Below are 3263 nucleotides of genomic sequence, written 5' to 3'. Positions count from 1 at the left end.
CCCGGCGCGGCCACCCTACAAAGTGTGCTTCCATTGATTGACCTGCCTCCTTGGGGGAATGATGTACATTTCTTTGACAGCGTCGTTCATGATGACTATCATCGGTGGTGGAAAGAAGTCTTAGTCAACTATTGGACCATGAACAATGATGAACTCTTTGTTATCCTTTTCCGCGACTTGGAAAACCCTTGCGCCGTGGACCGCGAAATCCTTGAACAATATCACGCTGGCGAAGCTCCACAGCCGCAACCTAATCAACTCCCGCAGCCGCAACCTGTTCCACCCCCGCAACTGGCTAGGCCTTCGTGGCAGGCACAACCAGGGATCCGCATCCGCGATCTTGAACCAACAATAAGTTTACAAACTGGCTTTCCCGCTGTTTCTTTTCCTCGGTTAGTCTACACCCAAGTTGCTTACAGGCATGTTTTGCAGGGAGACAAACAGAGTAAGACCGCTCCACTCCTCATGGTGGTGACCAACAAACTGGGTCCTCGGCTGCGACGCCTGCTCGGGTGACAGGGAAGCAAAAAGCGATAATGGAGGAAACCCCCGATGAGGAGTCCTCTAATGATGAGGATCCTGCTGAGGTATTTTGTTGAATCTTTCTTTTCAGAGATCTATATGCTTGTTGTGTTTCCTCCTTTTGTATTATGATTCTTTTTTCCGCACAGGCTGCTGCTGCCCTACTCGCAAACATGACCGTCCTTGCCTCGCCGAGGAGGGTTTTGACGGTGGTAAACCGCCGGCCACGTGACTGGTAATCCCTGGCCCTATCCCGTTTGTTTGATTTTTTATAGTTTGGACCGGTTCCTCATTACGCATCATCTGACAGGTCCGCGAAAGGACCACAAGCCCTTCTCACCTGGGTGAGGCTGGATCTTCGGTCGCCGTGGAGGAACTAGCCTCTTCTCATACTCAGACACCTCTACCTCCTGCAATACCGGTGCCTGTTGTGGTGATACCTGCTTCCGATGAAGACTCCTCAGAGCACAAGGACATGACTCTTCCCCTTGAGGGTCCCGCTGATAATCTAGTGTTAGACGGGTCCCCGCGACTAATGAGGTTGGTCTCCCTTCTACTTCTTTGGTCCTCCCAGTCGCACACAACGAACCGGTAATCCGAGAGGTAGGCCGCTGCTATCCCAAAGCTTTGTATTAATAACTTGCATTTTTAACTTGTTCTCCCTTCTGATCCTTTTGGGCATGATCAGGGCTCGGTCCACACTGAGGAAGTGATTATAACCGCTGAGGACCCGATTGGGGAATCAACTGCCCCAGAACTGAAGGACGAGGCAGATAGCAGTGGTACCCCCCAAATCCCGCGGACGAGTGAAGTAGTCGCTGAGGTTGAGGATTCTGCTCTTGGATCTGCTCAACCCGCCACTGGTGCCGAGTTGAGTTTTCAGATTCTCCCGAAACCGAGACGACGGACTGGCCTCAAGAAGCCGCCGAGGAAGAGAATGGCGAGAAAGAAGATCCTGAGGAAATTATCAATCCTCTGGCCTTGGTGGTTCGTGATCCGGCAGCGCCACCGCCGCCGCCTCCTCCTCCTACCAGGTTTGAAAGATTGGTGAGGATTTTAGAAGTGCCTCCCTCTGCTGTTGATGAGGATAAGATGGTGCTCCGAGAGCATCTGGGATCTCAGGTAATGGAACCTGGCGTCCTCCCGCAAGTCTTAGAAGCCTTAAGATATCTTCGCCAAGAGCAGGTATTGACCCTACGGCAATCCAACACCATTGAAACTTTGCTGAGTGAACTTGCTAAGGCCCAACGATGTCAATTGGCTGCGGGGGCTCAAGCTCGCGCAGTACGTGAGGCCCTGAATAGTCTTACTCGAGACATGGACATTTCCCGCGGCAATTTAGATGAGTGACCGATCTGCTTGCGGGAAATGCGACTTCAGAGATCCGACTTGACACTTCAGCTCCAAGATATCCAGGCCCGCTTAGCCGCTATCGAGGATGCGATTGCTTCAGAGGAGGCCCAATTGGATGAACCTTTGGCTGCTTCTGAAGAATTGGGCTGCAACCTGGCCCGTGCCAGAGATCGGGCCACTCAAGCCGATGCTGGTGTCATAGCGGCGAATCTCCACGTGGAGGAACTTTGCCTGAAGCTTAGCTTCGCAGCCAAACCCCTATAGGCCTCTCATCCTTAGGCCCAAAGTAGCTAAATATATGTGTATATAATCTTCTTGTAGTGCAGACAACATCTTTAATACTTTAAGGGAAAATTACTGGTCCTCCATTTAACTTTTGGTGCGTCGATAGTTCAGTCCCTGTTATTCCAATTTTAACAGATAACTCCCCAAACATTCAAATTTCACACAATTTGATCCAAAATTACCATTTTACCCCTCACTTATTTTTTTTTGTTTTTTTTTATTCTTCTCTCTCTCTCTTTTATACATATGTATATATATGTGTGTGTGTGTGTGTATATATTTTTTATTCTTCTCTCTCTCTTTATATATATATATATATATATATACGGAGCCGTTCGAGAGCGGACGTCCGCAACCCAGAAAAAGTGCGGACGTCGCTGCTCCGGCCTCGATCGATAGGCAACGGCGCGGCGTGGCTCGCCGGAGGGAGGCCAGGGGTCGTGCGGAGGGGTCTGCGGTCGGGTGGAGTCGCCGGCGACGGGTTTTGGGTGCTGCACAGAACCTGCAGTTGCAGGTGAGGTGGCTGCTCAGAAACCGGCAAGCCCGACCTCCTCCGACCTCGAATGGTGCCCAGAACGGTCCGGGACGCCTCCGGCCTCCCTCCTGCAAGCCCCGCGCCATCGTCGCCGCCTGGAAGCCGCCTGCTGCGTCGACGTCCGCACTTTAGCGACAGTGCGGACGTCCGCCCTTGATCGGTCCTGTATATATATATGTGTGTGTGTGTGTGTGTGAGTATGTATGTATGTATGTATATATATGTATGTATATGTGTGTGTGTATATTTTTATTCTTCTCTCTCTCTTTTTATATATATTTATATGTATATATGTGTGTGTGTACATATACATATGCAGATATATATATATATATATATATATATATATATTCCAAAGAGGACGTCCGCACTTTCGGTAAAGTGCGGACGGCGCTGCTGCAGCTCGGCTCGGGGCGCGACGGAGGGGCGGGGGTTGCCGGAAGGACGCCAGGGGTCGGGGGGAGCCGTCTGCAGTCGGTGGAGTCGTCGGCGACGTCGTTGGAGCTCTGCCCAGAAAACCTGCAGTTGCAAGTCGGGTTGCTGCCCAGAACCTGCAACCCCGACCTCC

Source organism: Rosa rugosa, chromosome 4 (assembly GCF_958449725.1).
Source record: "Rosa rugosa chromosome 4, drRosRugo1.1, whole genome shotgun sequence".
Taxonomy (NCBI): Eukaryota; Viridiplantae; Streptophyta; class Magnoliopsida; order Rosales; family Rosaceae; genus Rosa; species Rosa rugosa.
This window is presented reverse-complemented; position numbering follows the sequence as displayed.